Source organism: Ambystoma mexicanum, chromosome 7q (genome assembly GCF_040938575.1).
Source record: "Ambystoma mexicanum isolate Mex_15411 chromosome 7q, UKY_AmexF1_1, whole genome shotgun sequence".
NCBI classification, from domain to species: domain Eukaryota; kingdom Metazoa; phylum Chordata; class Amphibia; order Caudata; family Ambystomatidae; genus Ambystoma; species Ambystoma mexicanum.
Genome location: NC_090941.1, coordinates 1,146,123,173 through 1,146,150,229, shown reverse-complemented (window position 1 = coordinate 1,146,150,229; position 27,057 = coordinate 1,146,123,173).

The window sequence follows — 27,057 nt, the reverse complement described above, 5'->3', positions numbered from 1 at the left end:
TATTTCACAGAACTTCAAACTCAAAAGGTAAGCACTTACAAGCGTGAAGCTGTATTTCTATGAGGTTTCAAAGCATCTGAAATTCAAAACTGCAATGTTCAGCCAAAGGGTCTGCATCCCTGTTCTTGTCAGAGGCTGTTTCTGGTATGGGCACTGTGGAATAAGTGCTCGCCTTTTTATCCCTTGAAAGGCCCTGAAGGCACCAAACCATTAAGTAGCTCCTCCCACATTTTTCCCGCTCTTTTCTGAGCTTGCTTGGTGAAGATTTTGAAAGTATAGATAGATGGTTTTCTGTAGTGGGGATATTGCAACAATTGCTCACCTAACATGGAAGCACTTACTAACTAAAGAAAAATAGAAAGAACTCCTGTTAGGTGAACACCATCCCTAAATATTATACCATGTACTTCCAGAGTTGTTGTTTATTTCACAGAACTTCAAACTCAAAAGGTAAGCACTTACAAGCTTGAAGCTGTATTTCTATGAGGTTTCAAGACATCTGAAATTCAAAACTGCAATGTTCAGCCAAAGGGTCTGCATCCCTGTTCTTGTCTGAGGCTGTTCCTGGTATGGGCACTGTGGAAGAAGTTCTAGCCTTTTTATTCCTTGAAAGTCCCTGAAGGCACCAAACAATTAAGAAGCTCCTCCCACATTTTTCCCGCTCTTTTCTGAGCTTGCTTGGTGAAGATTTTGAAAGTATAGAGAGATGGTTTTCTGTAGTGGAGATATTGCAACAATTGCTCACCTAACATGGAAGCACTTACTAACTAAAGAAAAATAGAAAGAACTCCTGTTAGGTGAGCACCTGATGTTCAAATGCAATCCATCCTAAATATTATAACATACACTTCCAAAATTGCTGTTTAGTTCACAGAACTTCAACCTCAAAAGGGAAGCACTTACACATATATAAAACGCAGGTGCCAACCTTGAAGCTGTATTTCTGTGAGGTTCCAAGACATCTGAAATTCAAAACTGCAATGTTCAGCCAGTGGGTCTGCATCCCTGTTCTTGTCTGAGGCTGGTATGGGCACTGTGGAATAAGTGCTCGCCTTTTTATCCCTTGAAAGGCCCTGAAGGCACCAAACCATTAAGTAGCTCCTCCCACATTTTTACCGCTCTTTTCTGAGCTTGCTTGGTGAAGATTTTGAAAGTATAGAGGGATGGTTTTCTGCAGTGGAGATATTGCAACAATTGCTCACCTAACATGGAAGCACTTACTAACTAAAGAAAAATAGAAAGAACTCCTGTTAGGTGAGCACCTGATGCTCAAATGAAATTATTCTCTAAATATTATAACATACACTTCCAGAGCTGTTGTTTAGTTAACAGAACTTCAACCTCAATAGGTAAGCACTTACAAGCTTGAAGCTGTATTTCTATGAGGTTTCAAGACATCTGAAATTCAAAACTGCAATGTTCAGCCAGTTGGCCTGCATCACTGTTCTCATCTGAGGCCGTCCTGCTATGGGCACTGTGGAAGAAGTGCCCACCTTTTTATCCCTTGAAAGGCCCTCAAGGCACCAAACCATTAAGTAGCTCCTCCCACATTTTTCCCGCTCTTTTCTGAGCTTGCTTGGTGAAGATTTTGAAAGTATAGAGAGATGGTTTTCTGTAGTGGGGATATTGCAACAATTGCTCACCTAACATGGAAGCACTTACTAACTAAAGAAAAATAGAAAGAACTCCTGTTAGGTGAGCACCTGATGTTCAAATGCAATCCATCCTAAATATTATAACATACACTTCCAGAGTTGTTGTTTATTTCACAGAACTTCAAACTCAAAAGGTAAGCACTTACAAGCTTGAAGCTGTATTTCTATGAGGTTTCAAGGCATCTGAAATTCAAAACTGCAATGTTCAGCCAAAGGGTCTGCATCCCTGTTCTTGTCAGAGGCTGTTTCTGGTATGGGCACTGTGGAATAAGTGCTCGCCTTTTTATCCCTTGAAAGGCCCTGAAGGCACCAAACCATTAAGAAGCTCCTCCCACATTTTTCCCGCTCTTTTCTGAGCTTGCTTGGTGAAGATTTTGAAAGTAAAGAGATGGTTTTCTGTAGTGGAGATATTGCAACAATTGCTCACCTAACATGGAAGCACTTACTAACTAAAGAAAAATAGAAAGAACTCCTGTTAGGTGAGCACCTGATGTTCAAATGCAACCCATCCCTAAATATTATACCATGTACTTCCAGAGTTGTTGTTTATTTCACAGAACTTCAAACTCAAAAGGTAAGCACTTACAAGCTTGAAGCTGTATTTCTATGAGGTTTCAAGACATCTGAAATTCAAAACTGCAATGTTCAGCCAAAGGGTCTGCATCCCTGTTCTTGTCTGAGGCTGTTCCTGGTATGGGCACTGTGGAAGAAGTTCTAGCCTTTTTATTCCTTGAAAGTCCCTGAAGGCACCAAACAATTAAGAAGCTCCTCCCACATTTTTCCCGCTCTTTTCTGAGCTTGCTTGGTGAAGATTTTGAAAGTATAGAGAGATGGTTTTCTGTAGTGGAGATATTGCAACAATTGCTCACCTAACATGGAAGCACTTACTAACTAAAGAAAAATAGAAAGAACTCCTGTTAGGTGAGCACCTGATGTTCAAATGCAATCCATCCTAAATATTATAACATACACTTCCAAAATTGCTGTTTAGTTCACAGAACTTCAACCTCAAAAGGGAAGCACTTACACATATATAAAACGCAGGTGCCAACCTTGAAGCTGTATTTCTGTGAGGTTCCAAGACATCTGAAATTCAAAACTGCAATGTTCAGCCAGTGGGTCTGCATCCCTGTTCTTGTCTGAGGCTGGTATGGGCACTGTGGAATAAGTGCTCGCCTTTTTATCCCTTGAAAGGCCCTGAAGGCACCAAACCATTAAGTAGCTCCTCCCACATTTTTACCGCTCTTTTCTGAGCTTGCTTGGTGAAGATTTTGAAAGTATAGAGGGATGGTTTTCTGCAGTGGAGATATTGCAACAATTGCTCACCTAACATGGAAGCACTTACTAACTAAAGAAAAATAGAAAGAACTCCTGTTAGGTGAGCACCTGATGCTCAAATGAAATTATTCTCTAAATATTATAACATACACTTCCAGAGCTGTTGTTTAGTTAACAGAACTTCAACCTCAATAGGTAAGCACTTACAAGCTTGAAGCTGTATTTCTATGAGGTTTCAAGACATCTGAAATTCAAAACTGCAATGTTCAGCCAGTTGGCCTGCATCACTGTTCTCATCTGAGGCCGTTCCTGCTATGGGCACTGTGGAAGAAGTGCCCACCTTTTTATCCCTTGAAAGGCCCTCAAGGCACCAAACCATTAAGTAGCTCCTCCCACATTTTTCCCGCTCTTTTCTGAGCTTGCTTGGTGAAGATTTTTAAAGTATAGAGAGATGGTTTTCTGTAGTGGGGATATTGCAACAATTGCTCACCTAACATGGAAGCACTTACTAACTAAAGAAAAATAGAAAGAACTCCTGTTAGGTGAGCACCTGATGTTCAAATGCAATCCATCCTAAATATTATAACATACACTTCCAGAGTTGTTGTTTATTTCACAGAACTTCAAACTCAAAAGGTAAGCACTTACAAGCTTGAAGCTGTATTTCTATGAGGTTTCAAGATATCTGAAATTCAAAACTGCAATGTTCAGCCAGTTGGCCTGAATCACTGTTCTCATCCGAGGCCATTCCTGCTATGGGCACTGTGGAAGAAGTGCCCACCTTTTTATCCCTTGAAAGGCCCTCAAGGCACCAAACCATTAAGTAGCTCCTCCCACATTTTTCCCGCTCTTTTCTGAGCTTGCTTGGTGAAGATTTTTAAAGTATAGAGAGATGGTTTTCTGTAGTGGGGATATTGCAACAATTGCTCACCTAACATGGAAGCACTTACTAACTAAAGAAAAATAGAAAGAACTCCTGTTAGGTGAGCACCTGATGTTCAAATGCAATCCATCCTAAATATTATAACATACACTTCCAGAGTTGTTGTTTATTTCACAGAACTTCAAACTCAAAAGGTAAGCACTTACAAGCTTGAAGCTGTATTTCTATGAGGTTTCAAGACATCTGAAATTCAAAACTGCAATGTTCAGCCAGTTGGCCTGAATCACTGTTCTCATCCGAGGCCATTCCTGCTATGGGCACTGTGGAGAAGTGCCCACCTTTTTATCCCTTGAAAGGCCCTCAAGGCAACCAGACCATTAAGTAGCTCCTCCCACATTTTTCCTGCTCTTTTCTGAGCTTGCTTGGTGAAGATTTTGAAAGTATAGAGAGATGGTTTTCTGTAGTGGGGATATTGCAACAATTGCTCACCTAACATGGAAGCACTTACTAACTAAAGAAAAATAGAAAGAACTCCTGTTAGGTGAACACCTGATGCTCAAATGCAATCCATCCCTAAATATTATACCATGTACTTCCAGAGTTGTTGTTTATTTCACAGAACTTCAAACTCAAAAGGTAAGCACTTACAAGCGTGAAGCTGTATTTCTATGAGGTTTCAAAGCATCTGAAATTCAAAACTGCAATGTTCAGCCAAAGGGTCTGCATCCCTGTTCTTGTCAGAGGCTGTTTCTGGTATGGGCACTGTGGAATAAGTGCTCGCCTTTTTATCCCTTGAAAGGCCCTGAAGGCACCAAACCATTAAGTAGCTCCTCCCACATTTTTCCCGCTCTTTTCTGAGCTTGCTTGGTGAAGATTTTGAAAGTATAGATAGATGGTTTTCTGTAGTGGGGATATTGCAACAATTGCTCACCTAACATGGAAGCACTTACTAACTAAAGAAAAATAGAAAGAACTCCTGTTAGGTGAACACCATCCCTAAATATTATACCATGTACTTCCAGAGTTGTTGTTTATTTCACAGAACTTCAAACTCAAAAGGTAAGCACTTACAAGCTTGAAGCTGTATTTCTATGAGGTTTCAAGACATCTGAAATTCAAAACTGCAATGTTCAGCCAAAGGGTCTGCATCCCTGTTCTTGTCTGAGGCTGTTCCTGGTATGGGCACTGTGGAAGAAGTTCTAGCCTTTTTATTCCTTGAAAGTCCCTGAAGGCACCAAACAATTAAGAAGCTCCTCCCACATTTTTCCCGCTCTTTTCTGAGCTTGCTTGGTGAAGATTTTGAAAGTATAGAGAGATGGTTTTCTGTAGTGGAGATATTGCAACAATTGCTCACCTAACATGGAAGCACTCACTAACTAAAGAAAAATAGAAAGAACTCCTGTTAGGTGAGCACCTGATGTTCAAATGCAATCCATCCTAAATATTATAACATACACTTCCAAAATTGCTGTTTAGTTCACAGAACTTCAACCTCAAAAGGGAAGCACTTACACATATATAAAACGCAGGTGCCAACCTTGAAGCTGTATTTCTGTGAGGTTCCAAGACATCTGAAATTCAAAACTGCAATGTTCAGCCAGTGGGTCTGCATCCCTGTTCTTGTCTGAGGCTGGTATGGGCACTGTGGAATAAGTGCTCGCCTTTTTATCCCTTGAAAGGCCCTGAAGGCACCAAACCATTAAGTAGCTCCTCCCACATTTTTACCGCTCTTTTCTGAGCTTGCTTGGTGAAGATTTTGAAAGTATAGAGGGATGGTTTTCTGCAGTGGAGATATTGCAACAATTGCTCACCTAACATGGAAGCACTTACTAACTAAAGAAAAATAGAAAGAACTCCTGTTAGGTGAGCACCTGATGCTCAAATGAAATTATTCTCTAAATATTATAACATACACTTCCAGAGCTGTTGTTTAGTTAACAGAACTTCAACCTCAATAGGTAAGCACTTACAAGCTTGAAGCTGTATTTCTATGAGGTTTCAAGACATCTGAAATTCAAAACTGCAATGTTCAGCCAGTTGGCCTGCATCACTGTTCTCATCTGAGGCCGTCCTGCTATGGGCACTGTGGAAGAAGTGCCCACCTTTTTATCCCTTGAAAGGCCCTCAAGGCACCAAACCATTAAGTAGCTCCTCCCACATTTTTCCCGCTCTTTTCTGAGCTTGCTTGGTGAAGATTTTGAAAGTATAGAGAGATGGTTTTCTGTAGTGGGGATATTGCAACAATTGCTCACCTAACATGGAAGCACTTACTAACTAAAGAAAAATAGAAAGAACTCCTGTTAGGTGAGCACCTGATGTTCAAATGCAATCCATCCTAAATATTATAACATACACTTCCAGAGTTGTTGTTTATTTCACAGAACTTCAAACTCAAAAGGTAAGCACTTACAAGCTTGAAGCTGTATTTCTATGAGGTTTCAAGGCATCTGAAATTCAAAACTGCAATGTTCAGCCAAAGGGTCTGCATCCCTGTTCTTGTCAGAGGCTGTTTCTGGTATGGGCACTGTGGAATAAGTGCTCGCCTTTTTATCCCTTGAAAGGCCCTGAAGGCACCAAACCATTAAGAAGCTCCTCCCACATTTTTCCCGCTCTTTTCTGAGCTTGCTTGGTGAAGATTTTGAAAGTAAAGAGATGGTTTTCTGTAGTGGAGATATTGCAACAATTGCTCACCTAACATGGAAGCACTTACTAACTAAAGAAAAATAGAAAGAACTCCTGTTAGGTGAGCACCTGATGTTCAAATGCAACCCATCCCTAAATATTATACCATGTACTTCCAGAGTTGTTGTTTATTTCACAGAACTTCAAACTCAAAAGGTAAGCACTTACAAGCTTGAAGCTGTATTTCTATGAGGTTTCAAGACATCTGAAATTCAAAACTGCAATGTTCAGCCAAAGGGTCTGCATCCCTGTTCTTGTCTGAGGCTGTTCCTGGTATGGGCACTGTGGAAGAAGTTCTAGCCTTTTTATTCCTTGAAAGTCCCTGAAGGCACCAAACAATTAAGAAGCTCCTCCCACATTTTTCCCGCTCTTTTCTGAGCTTGCTTGGTGAAGATTTTGAAAGTATAGAGAGATGGTTTTCTGTAGTGGAGATATTGCAACAATTGCTCACCTAACATGGAAGCACTTACTAACTAAAGAAAAATAGAAAGAACTCCTGTTAGGTGAGCACCTGATGTTCAAATGCAATCCATCCTAAATATTATAACATACACTTCCAAAATTGCTGTTTAGTTCACAGAACTTCAACCTCAAAAGGGAAGCACTTACACATATATAAAACGCAGGTGCCAACCTTGAAGCTGTATTTCTGTGAGGTTCCAAGACATCTGAAATTCAAAACTGCAATGTTCAGCCAGTGGGTCTGCATCCCTGTTCTTGTCTGAGGCTGGTATGGGCACTGTGGAATAAGTGCTCGCCTTTTTATCCCTTGAAAGGCCCTGAAGGCACCAAACCATTAAGTAGCTCCTCCCACATTTTTACCGCTCTTTTCTGAGCTTGCTTGGTGAAGATTTTGAAAGTATAGAGGGATGGTTTTCTGCAGTGGAGATATTGCAACAATTGCTCACCTAACATGGAAGCACTTACTAACTAAAGAAAAATAGAAAGAACTCCTGTTAGGTGAGCACCTGATGCTCAAATGAAATTATTCTCTAAATATTATAACATACACTTCCAGAGCTGTTGTTTAGTTAACAGAACTTCAACCTCAATAGGTAAGCACTTACAAGCTTGAAGCTGTATTTCTATGAGGTTTCAAGACATCTGAAATTCAAAACTGCAATGTTCAGCCAGTTGGCCTGCATCACTGTTCTCATCTGAGGCCGTTCCTGCTATGGGCACTGTGGAAGAAGTGCCCACCTTTTTATCCCTTGAAAGGCCCTCAAGGCACCAAACCATTAAGTAGCTCCTCCCACATTTTTCCCGCTCTTTTCTGAGCTTGCTTGGTGAAGATTTTTAAAGTATAGAGAGATGGTTTTCTGTAGTGGGGATATTGCAACAATTGCTCACCTAACATGGAAGCACTTACTAACTAAAGAAAAATAGAAAGAACTCCTGTTAGGTGAGCACCTGATGTTCAAATGCAATCCATCCTAAATATTATAACATACACTTCCAGAGTTGTTGTTTATTTCACAGAACTTCAAACTCAAAAGGTAAGCACTTACAAGCTTGAAGCTGTATTTCTATGAGGTTTCAAGGCATCTGAAATTCAAAACTGCAATGTTCAGCCAAAGGGTCTGCATCCCTGTTCTTGTCTGAGGCTGTTCCTGGTATGGGCACTGTGGAATAAGTGCTCGCCTTTTTATCCATTGAAAGGCCCTGAAGGCACCAAACCATTAAGTAGCTCCTCCCACATTTTTCCCGCTCTTTTCTGAGCTTGCTTGGTGAAGATTTTGAAAGTATAGAGGGATGGTTTTCTGCAGTGGAGATATTGCAACAATTACTCACCTAACATGGAAGCACTTACTAACTAAAGAAAATAGAAAGAACTCCTGTTAGGTGAGCACCTGATGTTCAAATGCAATCCATCCTAAATATTATAACATACACTTCCAAAATTGCTGTTTAGTTCACAGAACTTCAACCTCAAAAGGGAAGCACTTACACATATATAAAACGCAGGTGCCAACCTTGAAGCTGTATTTCTGTGAGGTTCCAAGACATCTGAAATTCAAAACTGCAATGTTCAGCCAGTGGGTCTGCATCCCTGTTCTTGTCTGAGGCTGGTATGGGCACTGTGGAATAAGTGCTCGCCTTTTTATCCCTTGAAAGGCCCTGAAGGCACCAAACCATTAAGTAGCTCCTCCCACATTTTTACCGCTCTTTTCTGAGCTTGCTTGGTGAAGATTTTGAAAGTATAGAGGGATGGTTTTCTGCAGTGGAGATATTGCAACAATTGCTCACCTAACATGGAAGCACTTACTAACTAAAGAAAAATAGAAAGAACTCCTGTTAGGTGAGCACCTGATGCTCAAATGAAATTATTCTCTAAATATTATAACATACACTTCCAGAGCTGTTGTTTAGTTAACAGAACTTCAACCTCAATAGGTAAGCACTTACAAGCTTGAAGCTGTATTTCTATGAGGTTTCAAGACATCTGAAATTCAAAACTGCAATGTTCAGCCAGTTGGCCTGCATCACTGTTCTCATCTGAGGCCGTTCCTGCTATGGGCACTGTGGAAGAAGTGCCCACCTTTTTATCCCTTGAAAGGCCCTCAAGGCACCAAACCATTAAGTAGCTCCTCCCACATTTTTCCCGCTCTTTTCTGAGCTTGCTTGGTGAAGATTTTTAAAGTATAGAGAGATGGTTTTCTGTAGTGGGGATATTGCAACAATTGCTCACCTAACATGGAAGCACTTACTAACTAAAGAAAAATAGAAAGAACTCCTGTTAGGTGAGCACCTGATGTTCAAATGCAATCCATCCTAAATATTATAACATACACTTCCAGAGTTGTTGTTTATTTCACAGAACTTCAAACTCAAAAGGTAAGCACTTACAAGCTTGAAGCTGTATTTCTATGAGGTTTCAAGATATCTGAAATTCAAAACTGCAATGTTCAGCCAGTTGGCCTGAATCACTGTTCTCATCCGAGGCCATTCCTGCTATGGGCACTGTGGAAGAAGTGCCCACCTTTTTATCCCTTTAAAGGCCCTCAAGGCACCAAACCATTAAGTAGCTCCTCCCACATTTTTCCCCGCTCTTTTCCGAGCTTGCTTGGTGAAGATTTTGAAAGTATAGAGAGATGGTTTTCTGTAGTGGGGATATTGCAACAATTGCTCACCTAACATAGAAGCACTTACTAACTAAAGAAAAATAGAAAGAACTCCTGTTAGGTGAACACCTGATGCTCAAATGCAATCCATCCCTAAATAGTATACCATGTACTTCCAGAGTTGTTGTTTATTTCACAGAACTTCAAACTCAAAAGGTAAGCACTTATAACCATGAAGCTGTATTTCTATGAGGTTTCAAGACATCTGAAATTCAAAACTGCAATGTTCAGCCAGTTGGCCTGCATCGCTGTTGTCATCCGAGGCCGTTCCTGCTATGGGCACTGTGGAGAAGTGCCCACCTTTTTATCCCTTGAAAGGCCCTCAAGGCAACCAGACCATTAAGTAGCTCCTCCCACATTTTTCCTGCTCTTTTCTGAGCTTGCTTGGTGAAGATTTTGAAAGTATAGAGAGATGGTTTTCTGTAGTGGGGATATTGCAACAATTGCTCACCTAACATGGAAGCACTTACTAACTAAAGAAAAATAGAAAGAACTCCTGTTAGGTGAACACCTGATGCTCAAATGCAATCCATCCCTAAATATTATACCATGTACTTCCAGAGTTGTTGTTTATTTCACAGAACTTCAAACTCAAAAGGTAAGCACTTACAAGCGTGAAGCTGTATTTCTATGAGGTTTCAAAGCATCTGAAATTCAAAACTGCAATGTTCAGCCAAAGGGTCTGCATCCCTGTTCTTGTCAGAGGCTGTTTCTGGTATGGGCACTGTGGAATAAGTGCTCGCCTTTTTATCCCTTGAAAGGCCCTGAAGGCACCAAACCATTAAGTAGCTCCTCCCACATTTTTCCCGCTCTTTTCTGAGCTTGCTTGGTGAAGATTTTGAAAGTATAGATAGATGGTTTTCTGTAGTGGGGATATTGCAACAATTGCTCACCTAACATGGAAGCACTTACTAACTAAAGAAAAATAGAAAGAACTCCTGTTAGGTGAACACCATCCCTAAATATTATACCATGTACTTCCAGAGTTGTTGTTTATTTCACAGAACTTCAAACTCAAAAGGTAAGCACTTACAAGCTTGAAGCTGTATTTCTATGAGGTTTCAAGACATCTGAAATTCAAAACTGCAATGTTCAGCCAAAGGGTCTGCATCCCTGTTCTTGTCTGAGGCTGTTCCTGGTATGGGCACTGTGGAAGAAGTTCTAGCCTTTTTATTCCTTGAAAGTCCCTGAAGGCACCAAACAATTAAGAAGCTCCTCCCACATTTTTCCCGCTCTTTTCTGAGCTTGCTTGGTGAAGATTTTGAAAGTATAGAGAGATGGTTTTCTGTAGTGGAGATATTGCAACAATTGCTCACCTAACATGGAAGCACTTACTAACTAAAGAAAAATAGAAAGAACTCCTGTTAGGTGAGCACCTGATGTTCAAATGCAATCCATCCTAAATATTATAACATACACTTCCAAAATTGCTGTTTAGTTCACAGAACTTCAACCTCAAAAGGGAAGCACTTACACATATATAAAACGCAGGTGCCAACCTTGAAGCTGTATTTCTGTGAGGTTCCAAGACATCTGAAATTCAAAACTGCAATGTTCAGCCAGTGGGTCTGCATCCCTGTTCTTGTCTGAGGCTGGTATGGGCACTGTGGAATAAGTGCTCGCCTTTTTATCCCTTGAAAGGCCCTGAAGGCACCAAACCATTAAGTAGCTCCTCCCACATTTTTACCGCTCTTTTCTGAGCTTGCTTGGTGAAGATTTTGAAAGTATAGAGGGATGGTTTTCTGCAGTGGAGATATTGCAACAATTGCTCACCTAACATGGAAGCACTTACTAACTAAAGAAAAATAGAAAGAACTCCTGTTAGGTGAGCACCTGATGCTCAAATGAAATTATTCTCTAAATATTATAACATACACTTCCAGAGCTGTTGTTTAGTTAACAGAACTTCAACCTCAATAGGTAAGCACTTACAAGCTTGAAGCTGTATTTCTATGAGGTTTCAAGACATCTGAAATTCAAAACTGCAATGTTCAGCCAGTTGGCCTGCATCACTGTTCTCATCTGAGGCCGTCCTGCTATGGGCACTGTGGAAGAAGTGCCCACCTTTTTATCCCTTGAAAGGCCCTCAAGGCACCAAACCATTAAGTAGCTCCTCCCACATTTTTCCCGCTCTTTTCTGAGCTTGCTTGGTGAAGATTTTGAAAGTATAGAGAGATGGTTTTCTGTAGTGGGGATATTGCAACAATTGCTCACCTAACATGGAAGCACTTACTAACTAAAGAAAAATAGAAAGAACTCCTGTTAGGTGAGCACCTGATGCTCAAATGAAATTATTCTCTAAATATTATAACATACACTTCCAGAGCTGTTGTTTAGTTAACAGAACTTCAACCTCAATAGGTAAGCACTTACAAGCTTGAAGCTGTATTTCTATGAGGTTTCAAGACATCTGAAATTCAAAACTGCAATGTTCAGCCAGTTGGCCTGCATCACTGTTCTCATCTGAGGCCGTTCCTGCTATGGGCACTGTGGAAGAAGTGCCCACCTTTTTATCCCTTGAAAGGCCCTCAAGGCACCAAACCATTAAGTAGCTCCTCCCACATTTTTCCCGCTCTTTTCTGAGCTTGCTTGGTGAAGATTTTTAAAGTATAGAGAGATGGTTTTCTGTAGTGGGGATATTGCAACAATTGCTCACCTAACATGGAAGCACTTACTAACTAAAGAAAAATAGAAAGAACTCCTGTTAGGTGAGCACCTGATGTTCAAATGCAATCCATCCTAAATATTATAACATACACTTCCAGAGTTGTTGTTTATTTCACAGAACTTCAAACTCAAAAGGTAAGCACTTACAAGCTTGAAGCTGTATTTCTATGAGGTTTCAAGATATCTGAAATTCAAAACTGCAATGTTCAGCCAGTTGGCCTGAATCACTGTTCTCATCCGAGGCCATTCCTGCTATGGGCACTGTGGAAGAAGTGCCCACCTTTTTATCCCTTTAAAGGCCCTCAAGGCACCAAACCATTAAGTAGCTCCTCCCACATTTTTCCCCGCTCTTTTCCGAGCTTGCTTGGTGAAGATTTTGAAAGTATAGAGAGATGGTTTTCTGTAGTGGGGATATTGCAACAATTGCTCACCTAACATAGAAGCACTTACTAACTAAAGAAAAATAGAAAGAACTCCTGTTAGGTGAACACCTGATGCTCAAATGCAATCCATCCCTAAATAGTATACCATGTACTTCCAGAGTTGTTGTTTATTTCACAGAACTTCAAACTCAAAAGGTAAGCACTTATAACCATGAAGCTGTATTTCTATGAGGTTTCAAGACATCTGAAATTCAAAACTGCAATGTTCAGCCAGTTGGCCTGCATCGCTGTTGTCATCCGAGGCCGTTCCTGCTATGGGCACTGTGGAGAAGTGCCCACCTTTTTATCCCTTGAAAGGCCCTCAAGGCAACCAGACCATTAAGTAGCTCCTCCCACATTTTTCCTGCTCTTTTCTGAGCTTGCTTGGTGAAGATTTTGAAAGTATAGAGAGATGGTTTTCTGTAGTGGGGATATTGCAACAATTGCTCACCTAACATGGAAGCACTTACTAACTAAAGAAAAATAGAAAGAACTCCTGTTAGGTGAACACCTGATGCTCAAATGCAATCCATCCCTAAATATTATACCATGTACTTCCAGAGTTGTTGTTTATTTCACAGAACTTCAAACTCAAAAGGTAAGCACTTACAAGCGTGAAGCTGTATTTCTATGAGGTTTCAAAGCATCTGAAATTCAAAACTGCAATGTTCAGCCAAAGGGTCTGCATCCCTGTTCTTGTCAGAGGCTGTTTCTGGTATGGGCACTGTGGAATAAGTGCTCGCCTTTTTATCCCTTGAAAGGCCCTGAAGGCACCAAACCATTAAGTAGCTCCTCCCACATTTTTCCCGCTCTTTTCTGAGCTTGCTTGGTGAAGATTTTGAAAGTATAGATAGATGGTTTTCTGTAGTGGGGATATTGCAACAATTGCTCACCTAACATGGAAGCACTTACTAACTAAAGAAAAATAGAAAGAACTCCTGTTAGGTGAACACCATCCCTAAATATTATACCATGTACTTCCAGAGTTGTTGTTTATTTCACAGAACTTCAAACTCAAAAGGTAAGCACTTACAAGCTTGAAGCTGTATTTCTATGAGGTTTCAAGACATCTGAAATTCAAAACTGCAATGTTCAGCCAAAGGGTCTGCATCCCTGTTCTTGTCTGAGGCTGTTCCTGGTATGGGCACTGTGGAAGAAGTTCTAGCCTTTTTATTCCTTGAAAGTCCCTGAAGGCACCAAACAATTAAGAAGCTCCTCCCACATTTTTCCCGCTCTTTTCTGAGCTTGCTTGGTGAAGATTTTGAAAGTATAGAGAGATGGTTTTCTGTAGTGGAGATATTGCAACAATTGCTCACCTAACATGGAAGCACTTACTAACTAAAGAAAAATAGAAAGAACTCCTGTTAGGTGAGCACCTGATGTTCAAATGCAATCCATCCTAAATATTATAACATACACTTCCAAAATTGCTGTTTAGTTCACAGAACTTCAACCTCAAAAGGGAAGCACTTACACATATATAAAACGCAGGTGCCAACCTTGAAGCTGTATTTCTGTGAGGTTCCAAGACATCTGAAATTCAAAACTGCAATGTTCAGCCAGTGGGTCTGCATCCCTGTTCTTGTCTGAGGCTGGTATGGGCACTGTGGAATAAGTGCTCGCCTTTTTATCCCTTGAAAGGCCCTGAAGGCACCAAACCATTAAGTAGCTCCTCCCACATTTTTACCGCTCTTTTCTGAGCTTGCTTGGTGAAGATTTTGAAAGTATAGAGGGATGGTTTTCTGCAGTGGAGATATTGCAACAATTGCTCACCTAACATGGAAGCACTTACTAACTAAAGAAAAATAGAAAGAACTCCTGTTAGGTGAGCACCTGATGCTCAAATGAAATTATTCTCTAAATATTATAACATACACTTCCAGAGCTGTTGTTTAGTTAACAGAACTTCAACCTCAATAGGTAAGCACTTACAAGCTTGAAGCTGTATTTCTATGAGGTTTCAAGACATCTGAAATTCAAAACTGCAATGTTCAGCCAGTTGGCCTGCATCACTGTTCTCATCTGAGGCCGTCCTGCTATGGGCACTGTGGAAGAAGTGCCCACCTTTTTATCCCTTGAAAGGCCCTCAAGGCACCAAACCATTAAGTAGCTCCTCCCACATTTTTCCCGCTCTTTTCTGAGCTTGCTTGGTGAAGATTTTGAAAGTATAGAGAGATGGTTTTCTGTAGTGGGGATATTGCAACAATTGCTCACCTAACATGGAAGCACTTACTAACTAAAGAAAAATAGAAAGAACTCCTGTTAGGTGAGCACCTGATGTTCAAATGCAATCCATCCTAAATATTATAACATACACTTCCAGAGTTGTTGTTTATTTCACAGAACTTCAAACTCAAAAGGTAAGCACTTACAAGCTTGAAGCTGTATTTCTATGAGGTTTCAAGGCATCTGAAATTCAAAACTGCAATGTTCAGCCAAAGGGTCTGCATCCCTGTTCTTGTCAGAGGCTGTTTCTGGTATGGGCACTGTGGAATAAGTGCTCGCCTTTTTATCCCTTGAAAGGCCCTGAAGGCACCAAACCATTAAGAAGCTCCTCCCACATTTTTCCCGCTCTTTTCTGAGCTTGCTTGGTGAAGATTTTGAAAGTAAAGAGATGGTTTTCTGTAGTGGAGATATTGCAACAATTGCTCACCTAACATGGAAGCACTTACTAACTAAAGAAAAATAGAAAGAACTCCTGTTAGGTGAGCACCTGATGTTCAAATGCAACCCATCCCTAAATATTATACCATGTACTTCCAGAGTTGTTGTTTATTTCACAGAACTTCAAACTCAAAAGGTAAGCACTTACAAGCTTGAAGCTGTATTTCTATGAGGTTTCAAGACATCTGAAATTCAAAACTGCAATGTTCAGCCAAAGGGTCTGCATCCCTGTTCTTGTCTGAGGCTGTTCCTGGTATGGGCACTGTGGAAGAAGTTCTAGCCTTTTTATTCCTTGAAAGTCCCTGAAGGCACCAAACAATTAAGAAGCTCCTCCCACATTTTTCCCGCTCTTTTCTGAGCTTGCTTGGTGAAGATTTTGAAAGTATAGAGAGATGGTTTTCTGTAGTGGAGATATTGCAACAATTGCTCACCTAACATGGAAGCACTTACTAACTAAAGAAAAATAGAAAGAACTCCTGTTAGGTGAGCACCTGATGTTCAAATGCAATCCATCCTAAATATTATAACATACACTTCCAAAATTGCTGTTTAGTTCACAGAACTTCAACCTCAAAAGGGAAGCACTTACACATATATAAAACGCAGGTGCCAACCTTGAAGCTGTATTTCTGTGAGGTTCCAAGACATCTGAAATTCAAAACTGCAATGTTCAGCCAGTGGGTCTGCATCCCTGTTCTTGTCTGAGGCTGGTATGGGCACTGTGGAATAAGTGCTCGCCTTTTTATCCCTTGAAAGGCCCTGAAGGCACCAAACCATTAAGTAGCTCCTCCCACATTTTTACCGCTCTTTTCTGAGCTTGCTTGGTGAAGATTTTGAAAGTATAGAGGGATGGTTTTCTGCAGTGGAGATATTGCAACAATTGCTCACCTAACATGGAAGCACTTACTAACTAAAGAAAAATAGAAAGAACTCCTGTTAGGTGAGCACCTGATGCTCAAATGAAATTATTCTCTAAATATTATAACATACACTTCCAGAGCTGTTGTTTAGTTAACAGAACTTCAACCTCAATAGGTAAGCACTTACAAGCTTGAAGCTGTATTTCTATGAGGTTTCAAGACATCTGAAATTCAAAACTGCAATGTTCAGCCAGTTGGCCTGCATCACTGTTCTCATCTGAGGCCGTTCCTGCTATGGGCACTGTGGAAGAAGTGCCCACCTTTTTATCCCTTGAAAGGCCCTCAAGGCACCAAACCATTAAGTAGCTCCTCCCACATTTTTCCCGCTCTTTTCTGAGCTTGCTTGGTGAAGATTTTTAAAGTATAGAGAGATGGTTTTCTGTAGTGGGGATATTGCAACAATTGCTCACCTAACATGGAAGCACTTACTAACTAAAGAAAAATAGAAAGAACTCCTGTTAGGTGAGCACCTGATGTTCAAATGCAATCCATCCTAAATATTATAACATACACTTCCAGAGTTGTTGTTTATTTCACAGAACTTCAAACTCAAAAGGTAAGCACTTACAAGCTTGAAGCTGTATTTCTATGAGGTTTCAAGGCATCTGAAATTCAAAACTGCAATGTTCAGCCAAAGGGTCTGCATCCCTGTTCTTGTCTGAGGCTGTTCCTGGTATGGGCACTGTGGAATAAGTGCTCGCCTTTTTATCCATTGAAAGGCCCTGAAGGCACCAAACCATTAAGTAGCTCCTCCCACATTTTTCCCGCTCTTTTCTGAGCTTGCTTGGTGAAGATTTTGAAAGTATAGAGGGATGGTTTTCTGCAGTGGAGATATTGCAACAATTACTCACCTAACATGGAAGCACTTACTAACTAAAGAAAATAGAAAGAACTCCTGTTAGGTGAGCACCTGATGTTCAAATGCAATCCATCCTAAATATTATAACATACACTTCCAAAATTGCTGTTTAGTTCACAGAACTTCAACCTCAAAAGGGAAGCACTTACACATATATAAAACGCAGGTGCCAACCTTGAAGCTGTATTTCTGTGAGGTTCCAAGACATCTGAAATTCAAAACTGCAATGTTCAGCCAGTGGGTCTGCATCCCTGTTCTTGTCTGAGGCTGGTATGGGCACTGTGGAATAAGTGCTCGCCTTTTTATCCCTTGAAAGGCCCTGAAGGCACCAAACCATTAAGTAGCTCCTCCCACATTTTTACCGCTCTTTTCTGAGCTTGCTTGGTGAAGATTTTGAAAGTATAGAGGGATGGTTTTCTGCAGTGGAGATATTGCAACAATTGCTCACCTAACATGGAAGCACTTACTAACTAAAGAAAAATAGAAAGAACTCCTGTTAGGTGAGCACCTGATGCTCAAATGAAATTATTCTCTAAATATTATAACATACACTTCCAGAGCTGTTGTTTAGTTAACAGAACTTCAACCTCAATAGGTAAGCACTTACAAGCTTGAAGCTGTATTTCTATGAGGTTTCAAGACATCTGAAATTCAAAACTGCAATGTTCAGCCAGTTGGCCTGCATCACTGTTCTCATCTGAGGCCGTTCCTGCTATGGGCACTGTGGAAGAAGTGCCCACCTTTTTATCCCTTGAAAGGCCCTCAAGGCACCAAACCATTAAGTAGCTCCTCCCACATTTTTCCCGCTCTTTTCTGAGCTTGCTTGGTGAAGATTTTTAAAGTATAGAGAGATGGTTTTCTGTAGTGGGGATATTGCAACAATTGCTCACCTAACATGGAAGCACTTACTAACTAAAGAAAAATAGAAAGAACTCCTGTTAGGTGAGCACCTGATGTTCAAATGCAATCCATCCTAAATATTATAACATACACTTCCAGAGTTGTTGTTTATTTCACAGAACTTCAAACTCAAAAGGTAAGCACTTACAAGCTTGAAGCTGTATTTCTATGAGGTTTCAAGATATCTGAAATTCAAAACTGCAATGTTCAGCCAGTTGGCCTGAATCACTGTTCTCATCCGAGGCCATTCCTGCTATGGGCACTGTGGAAGAAGTGCCCACCTTTTTATCCCTTTAAAGGCCCTCAAGGCACCAAACCATTAAGTAGCTCCTCCCACATTTTTCCCCGCTCTTTTCCGAGCTTGCTTGGTGAAGATTTTGAAAGTATAGAGAGATGGTTTTCTGTAGTGGGGATATTGCAACAATTGCTCACCTAACATAGAAGCACTTACTAACTAAAGAAAAATAGAAAGAACTCCTGTTAGGTGAACACCTGATGCTCAAATGCAATCCATCCCTAAATAGTATACCATGTACTTCCAGAGTTGTTGTTTATTTCACAGAACTTCAAACTCAAAAGGTAAGCACTTATAACCATGAAGCTGTATTTCTATGAGGTTTCAAGACATCTGAAATTCAAAACTGCAATGTTCAGCCAGTTGGCCTGCATCGCTGTTGTCATCCGAGGCCGTTCCTGCTATGGGCACTGTGGAGAAGTGCCCACCTTTTTATCCCTTGAAAGGCCCTCAAGGCAACCAGACCATTAAGTAGCTCCTCCCACATTTTTCCTGCTCTTTTCTGAGCTTGCTTGGTGAAGATTTTGAAAGTATAGAGAGATGGTTTTCTGTAGTGGGGATATTGCAACAATTGCTCACCTAACATGGAAGCACTTACTAACTAAAGAAAAATAGAAAGAACTCCTGTTAGGTGAACACCTGATGCTCAAATGCAATCCATCCCTAAATATTATACCATGTACTTCCAGAGTTGTTGTTTATTTCACAGAACTTCAAACTCAAAAGGTAAGCACTTACAAGCGTGAAGCTGTATTTCTATGAGGTTTCAAAGCATCTGAAATTCAAAACTGCAATGTTCAGCCAAAGGGTCTGCATCCCTGTTCTTGTCAGAGGCTGTTTCTGGTATGGGCACTGTGGAATAAGTGCTCGCCTTTTTATCCCTTGAAAGGCCCTGAAGGCACCAAACCATTAAGTAGCTCCTCCCACATTTTTCCCGCTCTTTTCTGAGCTTGCTTGGTGAAGATTTTGAAAGTATAGATAGATGGTTTTCTGTAGTGGGGATATTGCAACAATTGCTCACCTAACATGGAAGCACTTACTAACTAAAGAAAAATAGAAAGAACTCCTGTTAGGTGAACACCATCCCTAAATATTATACCATGTACTTCCAGAGTTGTTGTTTATTTCACAGAACTTCAAACTCAAAAGGTAAGCACTTACAAGCTTGAAGCTGTATTTCTATGAGGTTTCAAGACATCTGAAATTCAAAACTGCAATGTTCAGCCAAAGGGTCTGCATCCCTGTTCTTGTCTGAGGCTGTTCCTGGTATGGGCACTGTGGAAGAAGTTCTAGCCTTTTTATTCCTTGAAAGTCCCTGAAGGCACCAAACAATTAAGAAGCTCCTCCCACATTTTTCCCGCTCTTTTCTGAGCTTGCTTGGTGAAGATTTTGAAAGTATAGAGAGATGGTTTTCTGTAGTGGAGATATTGCAACAATTGCTCACCTAACATGGAAGCACTTACTAACTAAAGAAAAATAGAAAGAACTCCTGTTAGGTGAGCACCTGATGTTCAAATGCAATCCATCCTAAATATTATAACATACACTTCCAAAATTGCTGTTTAGTTCACAGAACTTCAACCTCAAAAGGGAAGCACTTACACATATATAAAACGCAGGTGCCAACCTTGAAGCTGTATTTCTGTGAGGTTCCAAGACATCTGAAATTCAAAACTGCAATGTTCAGCCAGTGGGTCTGCATCCCTGTTCTTGTCTGAGGCTGGTATGGGCACTGTGGAATAAGTGCTCGCCTTTTTATCCCTTGAAAGGCCCTGAAGGCACCAAACCATTAAGTAGCTCCTCCCACATTTTTACCGCTCTTTTCTGAGCTTGCTTGGTGAAGATTTTGAAAGTATAGAGGGATGGTTTTCTGCAGTGGAGATATTGCAACAATTGCTCACCTAACATGGAAGCACTTACTAACTAAAGAAAAATAGAAAGAACTCCTGTTAGGTGAGCACCTGATGCTCAAATGAAATTATTCTCTAAATATTATAACATACACTTCCAGAGCTGTTGTTTAGTTAACAGAACTTCAACCTCAATAGGTAAGCACTTACAAGCTTGAAGCTGTATTTCTATGAGGTTTCAAGACATCTGAAATTCAAAACTGCAATGTTCAGCCAGTTGGCCTGCATCACTGTTCTCATCTGAGGCCGTCCTGCTATGGGCACTGTGGAAGAAGTGCCCACCTTTTTATCCCTTGAAAGGCCCTCAAGGCACCAAACCATTAAGTAGCTCCTCCCACATTTTTCCCGCTCTTTTCTGAGCTTGCTTGGTGAAGATTTTGAAAGTATAGAGAGATGGTTTTCTGTAGTGGGGATATTGCAACAATTGCTCACCTAACATGGAAGCACTTACTAACTAAAGAAAAATAGAAAGAACTCCTGTTAGGTGAGCACCTGATGCTCAAATGAAATTATTCTCTAAATATTATAACATACACTTCCAGAGCTGTTGTTTAGTTAACAGAACTTCAACCTCAATAGGTAAGCACTTACAAGCTTGAAGCTGTATTTCTATGAGGTTTCAAGACATCTGAAATTCAAAACTGCAATGTTCAGCCAGTTGGCCTGCATCACTGTTCTCATCTGAGGCCGTTCCTGCTATGGGCACTGTGGAAGAAGTGCCCACCTTTTTATCCCTTGAAAGGCCCTCAAGGCACCAAACCATTAAGTAGCTCCTCCCACATTTTTCCCGCTCTTTTCTGAGCTTGCTTGGTGAAGATTTTTAAAGTATAGAGAGATGGTTTTCTGTAGTGGGGATATTGCAACAATTGCTCACCTAACATGGAAGCACTTACTAACTAAAGAAAAATAGAAAGAACTCCTGTTAGGTGAGCACCTGATGTTCAAATGCAATCCATCCTAAATATTATAACATACACTTCCAGAGTTGTTGTTTATTTCACAGAACTTCAAACTCAAAAGGTAAGCACTTACAAGCTTGAAGCTGTATTTCTATGAGGTTTCAAGGCATCTGAAATTCAAAACTGCAATGTTCAGCCAAAGGGTCTGCATCCCTGTTCTTGTCTGAGGCTGTTCCTGGTATGGGCACTGTGGAATAAGTGCTCGCCTTTTTATCCATTGAAAGGCCCTGAAGGCACCAAACCATTAAGTAGCTCCTCCCACATTTTTCCCGCTCTTTTCTGAGCTTGCTTGGTGAAGATTTTGAAAGTATAGAGGGATGGTTTTCTGCAGTGGAGATATTGCAACAATTACTCACCTAACATGGAAGCACTTACTAACTAAAGAAAATAGAAAGAACTCCTGTTAGGTGAGCACCTGATGTTCAAATGCAATCCATCCTAAATATTATAACATACACTTCCAAAATTGCTGTTTAGTTCACAGAACTTCAACCTCAAAAGGGAAGCACTTACACATATATAAAACGCAGGTGCCAACCTTGAAGCTGTATTTCTGTGAGGTTCCAAGACATCTGAAATTCAAAACTGCAATGTTCAGCCAGTGGGTCTGCATCCCTGTTCTTGTCTGAGGCTGGTATGGGCACTGTGGAATAAGTGCTCGCCTTTTTATCCCTTGAAAGGCCCTGAAGGCACCAAACCATTAAGTAGCTCCTCCCACATTTTTCCTGCTCTTTTCAGAGCTTGCTTTGTGAAGATTTTGAAAGTATAGAGGGATGGTTTTCTGCAGTGGCGATATTGCAACAATTGCTCACCTAACATGGAAGCACTTACTAACTAAAGAAAAATAGAAAGAACTCCTGTTAGGTGAGCACCTGATGCACAAATGCAATTATTCTCTAAATATTATAACATACACTTCCAGAGCTGTTGTTTAGTTAACAGAACTTCAACCTCAATAGGTAAGCACTTACAAGCTTGAAGCTGTATTTCTATGAGGTTTCAAGACATCTGAAATTCAAAACTGCAATGTTCAGCCAGTTGGCCTGCATCACTGTTCTCATCTGAGGCCGTTCCTGCTATGGGCACTGTGGAAGAAGTGCCCACCTTTTTATCCCTTGAAAGGCCCTCAAGGCACCAAACCATTAAGTAGCTCCTCCCACATTTTTCCCGCTCTTTTCTGAGCTTGCTTGGTGAAGATTTTGAAAGTATAGAGAGATGGTTTTCTGTAGTGGGGATATTGCAACAATTGCTCACCTAACATGGAAGCACTTACTAACTAAAGAAAAATAGAAAGAACTCCTGTTAGGTGAGCACCTGATGTTCAAATGCAATCCATCCTAAATATTATAACATACACTTCCAGAGTTGTTGTTTATTTCACAGAACTTCAAACTCAAAAGGTAAGCACTTACAAGCTTGAAGCTGTATTTCTATGAGGTTTCAAGGCATCTGAAATTCAAAACTGCAATGTTCAGCCAAAGGGTCTGCATCCCTGTTCTTGTCTGAGGCTGTTCCTGGTATGGGCACTGTGGAATAAGTGCTCGCCTTTTTATCCATTGAAAGGCCCTGAAGGCACCAAACCATTAAGTAGCTCCTCCCACATTTTTCCCGCTCTTTTCTGAGCTTGCTTGGTGAAGATTTTGAAAGTACAGAGGGATGGTTTTCTGCAGTGGAGATATTGCAACAATTACTCACCTAACATGGAAGCACTTACTAACTAAAGAAAATAGAAAGAACTCCTGTTAGGTGAGCACCTGATGTTCAAATGCAATCCATCCTAAATATTATAACATACACTTCCAAAATTGCTGTTTAGTTCACAGAACTTCAACCTCAAAAGGGAAGCACTTACACATATATAAAACGCAGGTGCCAACCTTGAAGCTGTATTTCTGTGAGGTTCCAAGACATCTGAAATTCAAAACTGCAATGTTCAGCCAGTGGGTCTGCATCCCTGTTCTTGTCTGAGGCTGGTATGGGCACTGTGGAATAAGTGCTCGCCTTTTTATCCCTTGAAAGGCCCTGAAGGCACCAAACCATTAAGTAGCTCCTCCCACATTTTTCCTGCTCTTTTCAGAGCTTGCTTTGTGAAGATTTTGAAAGTATAGAGGGATGGTTTTCTGCAGTGGCGATATTGCAACAATTGCTCACCTAACATGGAAGCACTTACTAACTAAAGAAAAATAGAAAGAACTCCTGTTAGGTGAGCACCTGATGCTCAAATGCAATTATTCTCTAAATATTATAACATACACTTCCAGAGCTGTTGTTTAGTTAACAGAACTTCAACCTCAATAGGTAAGCACTTACAAGCTTGAAGCTGTATTTCTATGAGGTTTCAAGACATCTGAAATTCAAAACTGCAATGTTCAGCCAGTTGGCCTGCATCACTGTTCTCATCTGAGGCCGTTCCTGCTATGGGCACTGTGGAAGAAGTGCCCACCTTTTTATCCCTTGAAAGGCCCTCAAGGCACCAAACCATTAAGTAGCTCCTCCCACATTTTTCCCGCTCTTTTCTGAGCTTGCTTGGTGAAGATTTTGAAAGTATAGAGAGATGGTTTTCTGTAGTGGGGATATTGCAACAATTGCTCACCTAACATGGAAGCACTTACTAACTAAAGAAAAATAGAAAGAACTCCTGTTAGGTGAACACCTGATGCTCAAATGCAATCCATCCCTAAATATTATACCATGTACTTCCAGAGTTGTTGTTTATTTCACAGAACTTCAAACTCAAAAGGTAAGCACTTACAAGCTTGAAGCTGTATTTCTATGAGGTTTCAAGACATCTGAAATTCAAAACTGCAATGTTCAGCCAAAGGGTCTGCATCCCTGTTCTTGTCTGAGGCTGTTCCTGGTATGGGCACTGTGGAAGAAGTTCTAGCCTTTTTATCCCTTGAAAGTCCCTGAAGGCACCAAACCATTAAGAAGCTCCTCCCACATTTTTCCCGCTCTTTTCTGAGCTTGCTTGGTGAAGATTTTGAAAGTATAGAGAGATGGTTTTCTGTAGTGGAGATATTGCAACAATTGCTCTCCTAACATGGAAGCACTTACTAACTAAAGAAAAATAGAAAGAACTCCTGTTAGGTGAGCACCTGATGTTCAAATGCAATCCATCCTAAATATTATAACATACACTTCCAAAGTTGCTGTTTAATTCACAGAACTTCAACCTCAAAAGGTAAGCACTTATAACTATGAAGCTGTATTTCTATGAGGTTTCAAGACATCTGAAATTCAAAACTGCAATGTTCAGCCAATGGGTCTGCATCCCTGTTCATGTCTGAGGCTGTTACTGTTATGGGCACTGTGGAAGAAGTGCTTGCCTTTTTATCCCTTGAAAGGCCCTGAAGGCACCAAACCATTAAGAAGCTCCTCCCACATTTTTCCCGCTCTTTTCTGAGCTTGCTTGGTGAAGATTTTGAAAGTAAAGAGATGGTTTTCTGTAGTGGAGATATTGCAACAATTGCTCACCTAACATGGAAGCACTTACTAACTAAAGAAAAATAGAAAGAACTCCTGTTAGGTGAGCACCTGATGTTCAAATGCAACCCATCCCTAAATATTATACCATGTACTTCCAGAGTTGTTGTTTATTTCACAGAACTTCAAACTCAAAAGGTAAGCACTTACAACCATGAAGCTGTATTTCTATGAGGTTTCAAGATATCTGAAATTCAAAACTGCAATGTTCAGCCAGTTGGCCTGCATCACTGTTCTCATCCGAGGCCGTTCCTGCTATGGGCACTGTGGAAGAAGTGCCCACCTTTTTATCCCTTGAAAGGCCCTCAAGGCACCAAACCATTAAGTAGCTCCTCCCACATTTTTCCCGCTCTTTTCCGAGCTTGCTTGGTGAAGATTTTGAAAGTATAGAGAGATGGTTTTCTGTAGTGGGGATATTGCAACAATTGCTCACCTAACATAGAAGCACTTACTAACTAAAGAAAAATAGAAAGAACTCCTGTTAGGTGAACACCTGATGCTCAAATGCAATCCATCCCTAAATAGTATACCATGTACTTCCAGAGTTGTTGTTTATTTCACAGAACTTCAACCTCAAAAGGTAAGCACTTATAACCATGAAGCTGTATTTCTATGAGGTTTCAAGACATCTGAAATTCAAAACTGCAATGTTCAGCCAATGGGTCTGCATCCCTGTTCATGTCTGAGGCTGTTACTGTTATGGGCACTGTGGAAGAAGTGCTCGCCTTTTTATCCCTTGAAAGGCCCTGAAGGCACCAAACCATTAAGAAGCTCCTCCCACATTTTACCCGCTCTTTTCTGAGCTTGCTTGGTGAAGATTTTGAAAGTAAAGAGATGGTTTTCTGTAGTGGAGATATTGCAACAATTGCTCACCTAACATGGAAGCACTTACTAACTAAAGAAAAATAGAAAGAACTCCTGTTAGGTGAGCACCTGATGTTCAAATGCAACCCATCCCTAAATATTATACCATGTACTTCCAGAGTTGTTGTTTATTTCACAGAACTTCAAACTCAAAAGGTAAGCACTTACAACCATGAAGCTGTATTTCTATGAGGTTTCAAGATATCTGAAATTCAAAACTGCAATGTTCAGCCAGTTGGCCTGAATCACTGTTCTCATCCGAGGCCATTCCTGCTATGGGCACTGTGGAAGAAGTGCCCACCTTTTTATCCCTTTAAAGGACCTCAAGGCACCAAACCATTAAGTAGCTCCTCCCACATTTTTCCCCGCTCTTTTCCGAGCTTGCTTGGTGAAGATTTTGAAAGTATAGAGAGATGGTTTTCTGTAGTGGGGATATTGCAACAATTGCTCACCTAACATAGAAGCACTTACTAACTAAAGAAAAATAGAAAGAACTCCTGTTAGGTGAACACCTGATGCTCAAATGCAATCCATCCCTAAATAGTATACCATGTACTTCCAGAGTTGTTGTTTATTTCACAGAACTTCAAACTCAAAAGGTAAGCACTTATAACCATGAAGCTGTATTTCTATGAGGTTTCAAGACATCTGAAATTCAAAACTGCAATGTTCAGCCAGTTGGCCTGCATCGCTGTTGTCATCCGAGGCCGTTCCTGCTATGGGCACTGTGGAGAAGTGCCCACCTTTTTATCCCTTGAAAGGCCCTCAAGGCAACCAGACCATTAAGTAGCTCCTCCCACATTTTTCCTGCTCTTTTCTGAGCTTGCTTGGTGAAGATTTTGAAAGTATAGAGAGATGGTTTTCTGTAGTGGGGATATTGCAACAATTGCCCACCTAACATGGAAGCACTTACTAACTAAAGAAAAATAGAAAGAACTCCTGTTAGGTGAGCACCTGATGTTCAAATGCAATCCATCCTAAATATTATAACATACCCTTCCAAAGTTGCTGTTTAATTCACAGAACTTCAACCTCAAAAGGTAAGCACTTATAACTATGAAGCTGTATTTCTATGAGGTTTCAAGACATCTGAAATTCAAAACTGCAATGTTCAGCCAATGGGTCTGCATCCCTGTTCTTGTCAGAGGCTGTTTCTGGTATGGGCACTGTGGAATAAGTGCTCGCCTTTTTATCCCTTGAAAGGCCCTGAAGGCACCAAACCATTAAGTAGCTCCTCCCACATTTTTCCCGCTCTTTTCTGAGCTTGCTTGGTGAAGATTTTGAAAGTATAGATAGATGGTTTTCTGTAGTGGGGATATTGCAACATTTGCTCACCTAACATGGAAGCACTTACTAACTAAAGAAAAATAGAAAGAACTCCTGTTAGGTGAACACCTGATGCTCAAATGCAATCCATCCCTAAATATTATACCATGTACTTCCAGAGTTGTTGTTTATTTCACAGAACTTCAAACTCAAAAGGTAAGCACTTAC